At 48.5% G+C, this 14,543-nt stretch overlaps 1 long non-coding RNA gene across 2 annotated transcripts; it reads right to left on the reverse strand.

Annotated features, from left to right (window-relative positions):
* Positions 1–653: 653 nt before the first annotated feature.
* On the reverse strand, positions 654–3,818 carry LOC142769106 (uncharacterized). Of its 2 annotated transcripts, none has more exons than XR_012885662.1 (3): positions 3,563–3,818; positions 2,515–2,587; positions 654–945 (listed from the first exon to the last, which is right to left on the reverse strand). It is a non-coding gene; the product is annotated as an uncharacterized LOC142769106 (long non-coding RNA). The 2 variants fall into 2 exon arrangements; XR_012885663.1 differs by having other exon boundaries at positions 2,261–2,587.
* Positions 3,819–14,543: the final 10,725 nt, after the last annotated feature.

Here is a 14,543-nt window from a genome sequence, read left to right on the forward strand (position 1 = left end):
GCGATGACCCGCAGATGACAATCCATCATAGGATTGAGGGCATACTCTATAGGAAACGCTAATACACAAAGCGCCCCTTTCATATTTACACAATCTGGAATGAACAAGGGATATGCCCTTGCGCAGTCTTAATTTGACCTCTGTTAACGACGTTTTTGTAATTAACCTCATGAATCAATTAAAGACTAGTTTGATTCCTTCGGTTCCGCCTAAGTACACTCTAAGCCAAAACGGAGCAACAGGGGTATAGGGGTTGCTCCTTTCAGGGAGCAATTGCATTGCCACTCCCATTACTCTCCTAAAAGGAGTAACGGCAGAGGGAGGAACCGTTGCTCTCCTTTCAGTTCCTCCTTCGGGGGATGAACAGTTACTCCCTCCAGTTCCTCCCTGCAGACCAACAGTTACTCCCACCAGTTGCTCCCTGCCGACCAACCATTACTCCCACCAGTTGCTCTTCTAAGAGCAACAGTTACTCTTTACCGTTCCTCCCACGTGTTCGCACTTACTCTCTGAAAACCAACTGCACATGCTTCCAGTTACTCCTTGGGGAAATGAGTATTTATCTCGAGTATGCTTGTCACACGCTTAACACATGGCGAGAGCTACTTGGAAGAGCACTGCTTGGGTGCTTCTAACACAAAAAGTGGACAATATTGAAAGGAAAATAAATGCTTTATTGTTCTTTTTATGAGGCGACGTGTGACCACACGTAAAAGTAGACTTCGCCACACCACAGCCAGCACTAAACAAACACAATACATCAAAGGTTTTCTGCGTCATCCGTGGAAAAACAATCTTGAATTTCTAGCATAGGGCAGTCTGTGTCATCATTGGTGAGAGAAGGGCAACTTCTCCAATTCTGAAGAACTCAAGTTTCGCTGCTGGTGTTTCCATCAGGCTAGCGCAGCGGAACGTCACCGCAGGCATATGTGAAGCATCTCATTGCTGGAAGAAAAAAAATAGAAGTGTGAGGTTAAACATGCCAGAATCAATTCATAACAATGAGTCACACACACTGCAGCAGCGCTTACATTCTAGGATGTCTACTGCAAAACGAAATGTGAAAAAAGGAAGGTTCGGCCAAACGTTACTTGGCAAGCCATATAAATGCTGATGTGGTAGACGCTCTTCACATGATGTCTCAGACAGCAATATTCTGGAAGAAAATGTGCAGCACCTCAACAAGGCATATTTGTTGCAGTTAAAGATACCCTTAGGTTCAGCTAACTTGTTTCCTATACACAGCTGAGTGACATTTCTATGAGCCCATTCACCAATGGGCATTCTAAGTGTGGTCATGTGTGTGGCAAATAACAAGTACTGTCCGCTCATGTTAAAATACTTATTTAGCTCGTGCACATAGATGCTCTCGATTCTACTGTTCTATCATACGCTGCTGCGTCTTGAATTGTGCAATACCTGTAGGCACAAGCCAAGCAGGCAAAGCCTGCTTGAAAGCAACCATTTGCAGAGGCTACATGATAATCTTCAGTATATTTCTTTGTACCTGACGCAAACGGCTGGACAAAACTATAGACAAAAAATGTAGACCGTGCTACCTTGAAAAAATGCTTTAAATTTAGTAAACTAGGGTGCATTTGTTCACTCGGTTGTCGAGGAAGCAATATATCTTAAGGCATGCACAGATATTCTGATTCTTTGTTTGACAGTGTCACAGATAGGTTGCCAATACATATATATTTGAGAGCAACAAGATGTGATGCTTCTATTAGTTCAACGTCTTGTTGGTTCACAGCCAAACAGGTTACTGCTTGTTAGACAAATTGGAATAAGCACACCGTGGTTTCCAAAAAAAAAAAAGCATTATTAGAAGTTAGCTCCCGGTGTGAATGTCTGCCTATTTATTTTGTACTGCCTTCTACATGTGCCACAAAGACATTTGTTGAGTATGTGCTACAAGTCAAGCCAAGATCGCATACTTGGTGAATGTGATGGAAATACAAACATTAGAAACTCTGCCACCTCTAGTAAGAGCATAACACTTCAGTATCTTGGACTAGCAAAGAGGTGCACAAGAAAGTTAAGCCCACTCTTGCGGAACTTTGAACGCGAATATTTCAGAGTGGGGGAGGTCAACATGCTGTGGCACTTTTAAACCCTCGAAACATCTGCAGAAAACAGGGTAAAGGCAAGTCAAGAAACGCTGTTATGAAGGCCTGCGCATGGACAGCTCTGTGAATCTAGGCCCAAGTGTTATGCTTTGTGCAAGCCAAAATCCATGTAAATAGGGAAAGCATACTTTTAGGAGTACCAGCGTAAACAAATCTTGGCAGTTGGCTTTTTAGTACAAACAGCAATCCCTGCAATGAAAACATAAACATTTTATTTTAACGGTAACAGTGTGAGCACACACACGGGCCAGCGGAGCCATGTCGAATTGTCAGTGCCAGTGTAACCATGTGGCATGATGAACTATTCTCTGGCCAACACATGCACAGTTTGCCCCTAAAAAGCGATGCTTTCATATACGTAGTACAAAAAGTCTGCACTTACCAAAATTCACTTGCTTTCTGTACTTTAGCATCGTTGGGAGCATCTGCAGTATAACCAAATTTGTGTCATATCCCTGAAAAAAAAGTAAAAGACATGCATCAAATATTGTTTCATTTGGTAGCAGTGAAGTCAGGTTAAGAACAGCCAAGTGGGAATCAGCCTAATTATGTGCATGCGGCAAATCCCAAACGGTGTTATTGAGGTTGTCGAAATTTTCGTCGATTGGTATTAACGTCGATATGTGACTTCAACGGCATGCCAAGTTTTCACAGCGCATAAAGATTTCATGATGCAGAATAATGACAACGCTAACGAGAACATACAGCATTTATGATTGTCTTTCACAATACTCAGTTTTGCTAAGGTTTTGCATCTCTGAAGAAATCTGAAAGATTTGGGTCATTCCTCCTCCAATTGTTCTGTCAATATGTAAACTGCTCGCTTGATGGTGCGCTTATAAAATAGTACGTTCAGCGCAGAGGTGAAGCAAGGGACGCAGTGATGTGGGCAGATTTTTTTTTTTTTTTTAGGCGTGCGGGGAGGGGGGGGGGGGGGGTCCGCTTATCTGAATAGGCCGGGCAAGCGAATATGGTCGTCAATTTGGGCTCCCTACGCCCGGCCTAAAAAAATTCTGTGCGCAACCGCCTGGCTATGCCAGTGAAGTGATGCGACAATGATTTGTTCACTTACTGATTTACATACACTTTACAGCTCTAAAAAATGCGGCCCAAGGCCCCAACACTCAGCCCTTAACATTACATAAAGCCAATGGTAGAAAAGTGCCAGTATGAATGCAGCTACAACCCCGCCCCAATGTTTTTTCAAGCGAGGTAGTGTTGCGGAAATGAACTTTTAACTGCAAAAGTACACTGGCACTGCAGTGGTGACAGGGGAAGCAAGAGGGTATGCAGGCGGTAATAGAGGTAATTTAGTCCGATACGGCAAGCAATGGATACGGCGAATAAGAGCAAATCATTTCTCTTTCAATAGCGCAACCACTCAACAATGTGTTGTAAGAGCATTAAATCTTGCTGGAAATGCCACTCACCTGCACGCTGATGCATGCACAGTCCTTTGTCCGACGAGCGAACAGGCTTGCAGATAGCTGAAGACGTGTTTACGATGTGTTTGTTCCACCCGGCAGCAAAATCCACAACTACTTCGCGCTCCATAAAGATAAATATACACTAACCTTCATCACGAATAAGTAGAAACGCAAATCTGCGACACACACACACGATCAAAACATAGCTCACAAGCCCGCACGTCCATGTGCTCGCCGACTACAGACCAAATGAATATGAGTAGTGCGAACGCCAACCTAGTTGCGCCGAAAAAAAAAACGTCGAGCAGTGGCAGCACAGGCGTCAGCGCAATGATTTCAGTGTGTTCTCCTAATACAATTATAAAAAAAACTGAGGTACACTAAAACCCATAAATAAACATAAAAAGTTCAGTATAATTTTTATTCAGTGCTAGTCAACATAAACACTGAATAAAAATTACTTTGTAACTTACATCGTTTGCTACGCTAGCGCCACACTTGTCGTGCGGGCGCAGATGGCGCAGATTTGTCATTCTGCCCTCAAACTACACGGTGAAGCGTGCTACTAAGTGTATGGCTGACGAGAAGCGCGTCTGGGTCCGCTTTTTTTTTTTTTTTTCTCCGATATATCTGGCCGGGGGGGGGGGGGGGGCTCCTTATGCACGTGTTTCGGTGCTTGATCGACTTTGACGCCCTTACTTCGCGGACGAACGGCGTGTCTAGGCTATTTTTATCGTTGTTTTGCACGTGTTTCGGCGTTCGGTCCGCTTTGACGTGCCAACTCTCCATTCTGCTGCTGCGTGTGTTAGGTATTTGCCGTACTGTATTCTCAGGCCTTCTGTGTTCAGCCAGCGCTGCTATCTTATTATCTACGGATGCTAAAATAAATCACTGTTTTGGTTTGGTGAAGTTTGGCACACAGAACAAACAATAATCTGGCCGATGAATATCAATGTGGGCGGCATGCATATTTGTGTGCGGTGTCCTGCCGGGGAGTAACCGTTGCGTGACGAGAGCATTTACAGCGGTTCCTCCTTCCGTTGCTCCCTTACAAACTTAAGATGAATACAGTTGCTCCCCCATTCTCGAACAAGTCGGCCATCTTGTTCCGCTTGGTCTTTTCTGAGAGTAACAGTCGCTCTGAAGGAGTAAAAACAGCCGTTGCTCCCATTTCGGCCATTTTTGGCTTAGAGTGTAGAACAGTGGCTACGGTGTTGGGCTGTGCTGACCCGAAAATCGCGGGTTCGATTCATCATCATCATCATCATCATCATCATCATCATATCAATGATCCTATATTATTATTATTATTATTATTATTATTATTATTATTATTATTATTAATTGGCTCCTTCAATCGCTGATTAATACCGCTTGACAATACCACCAAATTTTATGTGAGGCTGCCTTCCGCACCCCATTACAGACGTTCGGCATTCCACACTTGCCGGAAATACAAGTATAAAAAAAAGCACCAGAAAGAGAGGGCTCGCTAGAAGGGTTACCCAACAGGAGTTCCTGCGCCTAATCAAAGTGTGTCAACCTTCGACTTCTCAGGCAAATCGGGTCGTGCGCCGAGGATAGGCCTACAAAAAAATTCGTTATACCGGCACGAATATGTGCTATGGCACAGAGTAACTGCACGGGTATTCACGTCATGTCCTGTTGTATACGAAAAAAAAGCAGGTGTGTATTTTATATACCGAGCAGCCGGCAGGCATTGCGTAGCGGAACGAAACAATCCCTTCGATGACGCACTGCGAATACGGGTGATGGGGGACGCGAAAAAAGTATATATAGGCAGCAGGACGTGTTACGAGCAAGGAGATAACCCCACGGTACCGAAAGAGGAAGCCCAAAGCGTGCCGCTCCTCACGCCCCGATGAACGCGAAAACGATGCGTGCTTGCGCGCCTCATCGGCGGCGGACGATACACCTTTGACCTGGCTGCCGCTGCCGTCGTTTTGCTCGACAAGTCGTGCCATCCCTTTCCACACTCTCTCCCACCATTTTCATTCTCCCCTAGTCTTTCCCGGCTATCGGTGCCATCCCTTTCCTCCATCGCGTCTCTTTCTCCATGTCATGGGTTGACTAAGTCAGTCCGGGCAGATGCAAGGAACCACCCTGCACGCATGTAGAGCCCTCCGCGCGCGCCACAGCCCGGCGCAGTTCTTGCCGTACGACCGCCGCCCTGCCACCCTTCTTCATTCGCGCAGCCGAAACGCGCCTCCACTCCTTTGTCTCTGTAGTTCTGTGCAACGTAGCTCCTTGACTCGAATAGGTTGATTGATATGTGGGGTTTAACGTCCCAAAATCACCATGATTATGAGAGACGCCGTAGTAGAGCGCTCCGGAAATTTCGACCATCTGACATTTCATGAATTGGAATGTCGAGCTGGTTGGAGGCACGTTGGTGTGTGCCATAAATTTTTAATGAGAATTCACACGTTATGAACCCGAACGACGTGGTTATGCTGTGGTCAAGCACTCCCCAGCAGTCTTCGGGAGCTAATTAGTACTTGCAATTGGGCTAGTCGGCGGTGATACCTTGTCGCAGCCTCACGGTCACAAAGCAGCAGGCAGACATCCTTACTTATCTTTGAGTGCCGACAAAATCTTATCGCATTGTGTGTGGGAAGGCGAAGTGGTGCAAGTGTGCGCAACCGAGCAGCAGAGACATTTTTAAAGTCTGGCGCAACCAGGCACGCCCTCATTCACACACATAATAACGCGCACGTTTTCGCGATCGCACACCACACAATAGCCTATCGAAAAATTGGTTAGAGCCACGTACCTTGGGAATCGACGTTACGGGAAGCATGCGGATGGAAGGGGACCATATTATAATTTGTTAATTGGGTGATACATCAGAAACCGATGCTAAATATATTGTGACGAAGGAACGCGTTTATTCACAGGAAAATGGTTGAGATCGGTACAGCTCAGAGCCAGAAACCGGCGACCGAGCTGCTCGTGAGCCAGACCGCTCCTACCTCTTCCTCTTCATGCGCCCATCGAGGTGTGTCATTTCCCCCGTTCGCAGACGATGCCCACTGGGCGAGTCAATAGGAAGGTTGGTGGTGATATGGCTTGAGGCGCGCGACGTGTGTCAGCTGTGTCTTGCTAGAGCGCCGACCATTGCTTGTGACGCCGGAGATGACGTATGTGACGTCACTGAGACGGTCAATGACTACAAATGGTCCGGAGTAGTGGGCCAGAAACTTTTGGCATAAACCACGTTTGCGGACAGGTGTCCACAACCACACCAGGTCACCCTTTGTGTAGGCAACGGAGTGATGGTGGGCGTCGTACCGGGTCTTGGAGCGCTGTTGAGATGCAATGGTTCGAAGGCGTGCGACGCGACGGGCTTCTTCAGCGCGGCATAGTGACTCGGCAACCGATGTTTCCACATCTAACGTAAAAGGCAGAATGGTGTCGAGGCAACTGCGAGGGGAGCGGGCGTAGAGCAGGAAAAAGGGCGCGTACCCTGTTGTCTCGTGTTTCGCGGTGTTGTAGGCGTATGTGATATAGGGCAGTACTTCGTCCCAGTTTTTGTGCTTGGCATCAACATAAATTGACAACATGTTCGTTAGCGTCCTGTTGGTCCGCTCTACGAGGCCATTCGTCTGGGGGTGATACGGGGTTGCGTGGCGGAATTGGCTGGCAGACAGGCGTAGGATCTCTTCAACGACGTCAGCGACGAACTGACGTCCCCGGTCGCTAATGACGACTCGTGGAGGGCCATGACGGAGAATGATATGCCGAAGCATAAACTGCGACACGTGAAAGGCTGTTGCAGTAGGTATAGCCGCAGTTTCTGCGTAGCGCGTCAGGTGGTCGACGCACACGATGACCCATCGATTGGCACTGGCTGACCGCGGAAACGGACCTAGAAGGTCGACACCAACAATCTCGAAGGGAGAGCTAGGAGGTGGTACGGGATGGAGAGGTCCGGGTGATGTAGTCGTGGGACGCTTGTGACGTTGACATTGTTCGCAACCCGCTACGTATTTTTCTGTGTCGCGTCGCATCTTGGGCCAGTAAAACCTTTGCTGGATGCGATGAAACGTTCTGGCGAAGCCCATGTGCCCACTGGTTGCGTTGTCATGGCAGAACCGAAAAATTTGGGGACGTAGAGCGCGTGGAACTACCAGAAGCAGACGGGCGCCTTGGCCAGAATAATTCTTCTTGTAAAGGACGGCGTCATGGACTACAAAAGAGCTTGAACTGGCCGGGTCATTCGCGGAGGCAAACAGGTGATCTAAGCAATGATCCTCGTGCTGTGCTGTCCGGAAAGCCGCGATGTCAGGAAAATGAGAGTCAATAGCTGTGATAAAATCGTCAAAATTATCAGCTTCACACTCGGTCGTTGGTAGAGGAAGCCGTGACAGGCAGTCAGCGTCTGCGTGGCGATTACCGCTCTTGTAGCGGACCGTGAAGTCAAATTCTTGTAACCGTATGGCCCATCGCGCAAGTCGACCAGATGGATCACGTAGGCTCACCAACCAGCAAAGAGAGTGATGATCGGTGATGACTGAGAAACGACGACCGTAGATGTAGGGGCGAAACTTGTGTACGGCGAAAACGACGGCGAGGCACTCCAATTCGGTAACCGTATAATTACGCTCTGCCTTGCTCAGGGACCGGCTTGCATAGGCGACGACGTGTTCAGCATTGTTGTGTCGTTGAATAAGCACCGCGCCGAGACCAACTCCACTGGCATCGGTGTGGATTTCCGTGGAAGCAGAGGGATCGAAGTGGCATAGTATTGGCCCGGAAGTGAGAGCGAACTTTAGTTGCTTAAACGCTGACTCACAATTTGGTGTCCAGTGGAAAGGGACGTCCTTGCGCAGCAAGTCAGTCAGTGGCTGGGCCTTTTCAGCAAAATTAGGTACAAAGCGGCGAAAATAAGAGCATAGGCCCAGAAAGCTTCGTAGCTCGCGGATAGACTGTGGCTGCTTAAACTTGCTGACGGCGTCCACTTTCTGCGGGTCCGGCCTAACACCAGCTTTGTCCACAAGGTGTCCTAAAACCAGTGTTTGCCGTTCACCGAAACGACATTTTTTTGAGTTCAGTGTCAAGGCGGCTTTCTCCAAACATGTTAGAACAACGTCAAGGCGATGATTATGTTCTTCAAAAGTTCGTCCAAAAATAACCACATCGTCCAGGTAACATAAACAAATTTCCCATTTAAGGCCTCTCAAGACGGTATCCATATAGCGTTCAAATGTTGCCGGAGCATTACACAAGCCGAACGGCATAACATTAAATTCAAATAGACCGTCTGGCGTTACAAAAGCCGTCTTCTCTTTATCAACTGGATCCATGGGAATCTGCCAATACCCGGATCGCAAGTCTACCGAAGAAAAGTAGGAAGCTGAATGAAGGCAGTCAATTACGTCATCAATGCGGGGGAGGGGGTACACGTCCTTCTTGGTTATAGAATTGAGACGCCGATAATCAACACAGAACCTCCAGGACCCGTCTTTTTTCTTTACCAAAATAACAGGTGCAGCCCACGGACTTGACGATTCTTGAATTACACCAGTGGCTAGCATCTCGCCAACTTGTTCAGCAATAACTTTGCGTTCGGACACGGACACGCGATAGGGCTTTTGTCGGAGAGGATGAGCAGAGCCAGTATCGATCTTGTGACGAGCGCGCGTGGTCGGTATCTGAGCCCTAGGCACCGTCCGTGCAAAATCAAATACTTTAGCATGTCTCGCCAGCAGTGCAACCAGGTCTTTGCGCTTCTGTGAGGAAATGGACTTGCTAACCATTTTTGAAAATTCAGCTTCCATACCAGAAGTTTCCGGACCCGCCCTTTCAAGATCGCTTAAAGCTCCAATGCAGGTGCTGCTCTGCTTTTCGAACAGGGCAAGGCGCATACCAGCCGGTAGTACAACCGACTCGGGTGAGCTGTTTATCACCCATAATTGAGCCGTCTCGTCTGCGAGAGATACAATGCACCGTGGTACAAAGATGTTTTTCTTGAGACAAGCTACAGGCAATGGCTCAATCACTATGTCACGTGAATTCAAACTCGAGTTGGTTTCCGAAGTGGTCACTTGTACGCTGGCCGTGGACCACGCTGGCAGAAGTACATCTTTAGCTACAGTGAGGTTACCTTTCTCACAATCAGGCTGCTGGGCGAGAGTAGACAACAGAACCTCACCTGCTCCACAATCCACGGTCGCACGACACTCTCGCAAAAAGTCTATGCCAAGTATAACGTCATGCGTTGATTGAGCCAGTACTGTGAATTCCGCCTTGAACGTTTTACCGGCAACACTAACAGACGCAGTGCAGACGCCGACAGGACGCAAGAATGCGCCGCTCACTGCCCGAAATGTGGCAGGTTTGTCCCAGTGAAACATAACCTTACGGCCCAGTCGTTGCTTAAAAACTAAACTCATCACGGAAACACTTGCGCCAGTGTCTATCAATGCCATCGTGGGAACGTCGTCAACAAGTACCTGAACCTTATTCTGAAGCATAGAAACTGGTGGAGGCATTCTTTGATGAAAATCGGTACGTCCAGCGACCTCACCTCCGTCGGCCGCGCTGGCTAGTTTCCCGGTGGCGGAGACGACATTCGTGACCGGCGCCGTGGAGATGGTGACCGAGGTGGACGGGTGGTGGGCGGCGTTAAGCTGCGCACAGATCCGGGCGAATCACTCCGGTTGATCGGCTGGTAGGCGTGCCGCTCGTCAGTTGGGTTGGGGGGCCAGTAGGTGTAGTCAGGCCGTTGGCTTCGTTGTGCAAACGTCGCGGATCTCTGAGGGAATGTCGAACGTGGATTACGTCGCATTGGGCAAAATCGGGCGATATGTCCACGAACACCGCACTGGTAGCAGACGGGCCGTTCACGGGGCATAGGGAACGTCGCTGGATGTTGAGGGTACGCGGCGCTCTGTTCCCACTGAGACGCAAAAGGAGGTGGATGGCTGTTGTAGCCGTAACGACTGTGGGGAGCATGAGGCGGCTCTACATAAGAAGACGCCGGTGGTGGAGCCCTTAGCTGAGGGCCGCGGTTGGAATAGCTGCGCTCCTCGAAACTCGTAGCATTGATACTTGTGGACGGTGTATCGCACGGTGGTTCTCGGGCGTTCAAGGGCGCGTAAAGGTGACGACGAAGTTCCTCACGTACAATGAGGCGAATCGTTGACGAAAGGTCGGTAGGCACGGAGTCTTGGCACACATCGACAGTGGCGACGGTCGTAACATTGGCAAGGCGTCCGAACTTCGTAGTGATGCGGCGAGTCTTCAGGGCCTCAAACGTTCGGCAGTGCCCAATCACATCGGCCACAGACTCAAGACTCTCCTTGCCGATAAGGAAGTGGTAGACGTCTTCCGCAATTCCTTTGAGAATGTGGCCCACCTTGTCCTCTTCCGTCATGTTGGTGTCGACACATTTGCACAGTTTCAGTACCTCCTCAATGTAGGTTCTGCATGTCTCACCACAAGCTTGAGCTCTCTGCGACAACATTTGCTCTGCACGTTTCTTCTTCGTCGCAGGGTCGCCACTCGGCTACTGACCCGCAGGTTGCGCGATCAAATCCCGGCTGGTGCAGCTGCATTTCCGATGGAGGCGGAAATGTTGTAGGCCCGTGTGCTCAGATTTGGGTGCACGTTAAGGAACCCCAGGTGGTCGAAATTTCCGGAGCCCTCCACTATGGCGTGTCTCATAACCATATGGTGGTTTTGGGACGTTAAACCACACATATCAATCAAACACGTCAAGCTTGGGAACAGAGTAATATGAAAAGAAACATCGGCTTAGTGTCCAAGTGACCAAATGACGGTGCAATAAGCGAGGCCTCTAACTTGAGTGTTTCTTCAAAGAACGTCGCTGAATATACGCTTCATCGCAAGCAGCTATATATGGCACAAAATATCTTTAACAAAGCGCGCATGTGTGTCACTTAACTGGCCGGTCAAAGCATTGAAGTCAGTAGCCTTCACACGCATATCACGCACCTCACGCTGTTGTATATGTGCGCGTAATTTCCTTCTCGTTCTTTCTGTTTCTTAGTGTACATTTCCCGTGACACAAAGTGCAGAACTGCAAGCGCCCCAGCGACGATAGAGAGGAGCAAGCAGAGAACAAAAGCATCAGTTACCATCTGTGCTCAAGACTGTGCCGAGCACGCGGCACGTGCTTCACCTTTGCTTGGTAGTCGCAGCGGCAGGTTCGCTCGAGGCCAGAGTCCATCACAAAACGAACGCATTCGCAGCACAAGGAGAGTTCTCTTGCCGTCGCGAAGCACCCAGAACACGGTCAAGTTGCCAGCACGAAACACGCCCACACGACTGACACCGCTAAGCGATTCGAAAACGGTCGCCGCAAGACAATGGAACGAAACGACGGCACCACGAGAGCCACGGAAAACGCGTGATCGTCAGGATTGCCAGTGATTGTCAAGCGCGATTCGCCAAAAGTGGCCATTTTTCTTGAAATTTCGCCAAAAATCGCCGCTCTTTACATATGTGTGGGTAGTCTAGTTACAAAAATATGGGTGCCATCAATGATCTCTCATTTATATTGACATTTTTCGATGCCAATCGCATCGGTCACTCCACGACGGGAACATAGCGTTTGATTGATCGATATGTCTTGTTTAACGTCCCGAAACCACCATATGATTATGAGAGATGCCGTAGTGGAGGGCTCCGGAAATTCCGACCACCCGGGGTTCTTCAACGTGCACCCAAATCCGAGCCCATGGGCCTACATTTCCGCTTCCATCGGAAATGCAATCCTTCGATTCGATCCCGCAACCGGCGGATTCAATCCCGCGACCTGTGGGTCAGCAGCCGAGTATACCTTAGCCACTAGACCGCCGTGGCGGGCCACGGGAGAGCAGAGAAAGAACATGCATGCTCCAGAAGCGTTCCTGAATGCTAGTGCCTCATAACAAAAGTTTGTGATAGTTTCAACTGTATAGCGAATGCAGGGTGAAGCAGTCGCTGCAAGTATAAGGGGATGACGTGCGCAGTGTAGCTGCAGATTAAAAAAAATTATTGCCGTGGAATCATGTGTCCGGTATTCAAACAGCCTAATTACAAAAACAACGAAAATAAATCCAGAAGTACTGAGTAACCGTCGCACTGCCCGCACCTAGATGAAGTGAATAGATAGGCCTCGCTTCGCCCGTGCTTTATTTACCGTTACACTTTAAGAAAAGGCACGCTTCTCTTGAGTGTTCCCGCCGCGGTTGTCTGGTGGCTAAGGTACTTGGCTGCGCGTGGTCATGATTACGCTACTTGGTCGCCTCGTTGCAGTTTCTGAAGTATCTCAAGGCTCTCATACGAACGAGATTTTTTGACCACCAAAAAAAAAAAGTGCTATAACAAATTCAAACTCTACATACCAGATTAAGGGGTAGTACAGCAATGAAGAAGTAGATAAGCTATTCAGGACAGTTGCTGCTGTAGTCGGGAGACGCATCCTGTGAGTTAAATACTGATTTGCGCGCAAACACACGATATATCGACGCACAAGCACACACTGAGACACCACACATGCACGTGTGTGCACACACATGTTTGTGTACGTAAATGTGTCTTGAGTTTCCGCTCAAATGAGTTTTTTTGAAATGTTCTACCAACTAGCCCAACAACAAGTTCTTTTATACCTGTCTGCAGCTAAAGGCACGACAAAAGCTAACGCCAAGGAAGCTTAAAGCCCCCAAAACGCCTAAAAGCTTAGCATAACACTACCGTTTTGCGGTGGTGTTATACTAAGTTTATACACACCTGTAGGCAGGACTATACTAAGTTTGTACACGTTTGTATGCAGGACTACCGCTTAGCACCGCAGCTCAAGAAGCGTCACGGATATTTTTTTTCGCTTGGCTCTCTACAAGCAGGATTTTATTCAGTACGTAAACGGGTGGGCCGCTTCTATGCTGTTTGTTATGCAGTAGCTGGCTGAGAGTGCGTGGCCAAAATAGCAGAAAATTTCTTTGTTTTTTAGGTCCCCCAAGCATGATATAATATTGAGGGATAGTGCAGTGATGAGATGCAGATACTTATACCACCCCATAGGTTCTTTGAAGTACACGTAACTCTGAATATAGAGGAGTCTTGGCATTTTGTCTCCATCAAAATGTGACAGCTGGTCAGGATTCGGTCACGAGCCTTTTCTGCCACCAATCGAGAACCTTCAATGATACACCACCGAGGCGGGAGCATGCATTGTAAGGTAGGTCTGTGCGTTGTGTTTAGAAAAAAAGGCTTAACGATTTAGAGTATACTATCTGCACTCTATTATGAAGAGCGGTAAGCTGTCCTATTCATGTGTTTAGAAATAGTGTATAATGATTTAGAGTACTCGGTACTCTACTATGGGAGAGCAAAAAGTCGTCCCGTGTGCCTCGCATTATCAATGACAACAGCGTCCCAACCTTCGTTGTCACCAGTGTTGTCCCCACTGTGTCTTAGTTATTGCACCACTCATCCGCCTTAAAAGAGCCAACAAACACATTTTATTTCTTCATTTTACTTTGAAACACACTTGTCTTTCTAGTTTTGGATAAACTGAAGGGCCTCGGCAGATTTCCTCGTCGTGGGTTCTGATACCACTGCTAAGCCAAACATAATGCTTTAGACAGTACCTAGGCACCCTTAACTTATAACACGGATGGTTTTGACCCGTGGCGAAATGTGGGACTCATTAATGATGGTACGTGACGATGACATTGCACGCCGACAAGCCGACACCGTAAGGTATTGCTGCTAGTATCCAATTACCAAACGCGCGTCCGGACGAGCAAAGTCCAGGGCTCACACCCTCTCCCGCGCGGCACGTTCACTGGCTCGAACGGCTTCGGGAACGTCCACTCGCCGTTGACGATTGCGAGCGGCGTCTTGACGCCGGCCTTCATCGCCCTTCTCCGCCTGACGCCTGCGTTGTCGTTCCGCTTCTTAGGCCGCGTTCGCGGCTCGATGCTGACGCCTCATTTCGGCCTCGCGAGCGCGC

This window comes from Rhipicephalus microplus, chromosome 8, assembly GCF_043290135.1.
Source record: "Rhipicephalus microplus isolate Deutch F79 chromosome 8, USDA_Rmic, whole genome shotgun sequence".
NCBI classification, from domain to species: Eukaryota; Metazoa; Arthropoda; class Arachnida; order Ixodida; family Ixodidae; genus Rhipicephalus; species Rhipicephalus microplus.